Source organism: Trichechus manatus, unplaced genomic scaffold (assembly GCF_000243295.1).
Source record: "Trichechus manatus latirostris isolate Lorelei unplaced genomic scaffold, TriManLat1.0 scaffold00010, whole genome shotgun sequence".
NCBI classification, from domain to species: domain Eukaryota; kingdom Metazoa; phylum Chordata; class Mammalia; order Sirenia; family Trichechidae; genus Trichechus; species Trichechus manatus.
In genome coordinates this window covers 26,434,779-26,435,773 of record NW_004443946.1, presented here as the reverse complement: position 1 = coordinate 26,435,773, position 995 = coordinate 26,434,779, and positions in this window count along the sequence as shown.

The following is a 995-nucleotide window of genomic DNA, read 5'->3' as shown; positions in this document are numbered from 1 at the left end:
TGCTCATCACATTATATTAAGGTAAACAGGGTAATACAACTCAATACACACAACAAAATTCCAGTCTTCTAAAATACTCATACATATGCAGAAAATAAAAGCCTGGTGGAAAATGGAAATATACTAAAATGTTAAGTATACTAGTTTCTAGGTGATGGAATTATATATGACTGATTTTCTACTGCATAATTTTTCTATTTTTCAAATTTCCTATGAATTTTGATTACTTTACATCCAGAAAAAAGAAGTCCTATCAGTTATTTAAGACCCATATCAAATGTCACTATCTCTCTGATTTCTTCTCTAATCTCACCCATGGTATGTGGTTTTGCTCCTTCTTCCGTAACACCTCCCTAAAGGCATCTCTTGTCTGCTTTTTCCTATCTCCTTAGACCTTAAAGAATTTAAAGAAGAAATCATCTTTGTGTCTTCTGAAACACTTGGTCTATGACTTGACTTGGTTATTAATGTTAGGTTAGGGGCCATGGAGTCAATTTCTACTCATAGCAACTCCATGTGACGGAGTAGAACTGCCCCACAGAGTTTTCAATAGGCCATCAAATCTCTGCTGTTTTTGCTTTTTACCCCTCATGGCCAGCCTCAGAATCTCTACAGAAGCCTGACACTCCCGCTTGATAAAAATGAGTTTCCTTGAACTGTAGGTTAATACCAGCCTGTTTACTCTTGGCTGATGGGTACCGGAAGACTTACAGGAAATAGTGTAAAGAGAGACAGGGAGGAAAGATGGGAGGGAGGATGTACAAACCACTTATATTATCACCATCAAGGGAAGAGGTTAGGCATTTTTGGGCTGGTTGTCATCCATATCCCTCCTTCCTGAAATTAGTAATTTTTTCAAAACCATATGTAAAGCACTTAACATGATGCTTGCCAATAATAGCACTCAAACATATCCAAAAAATGTTCTATATCTAGTCTATGGTGCCTTTACACTTCCGTGGGCTCTTCACTCACATGGTTTTCAATCCAAAACC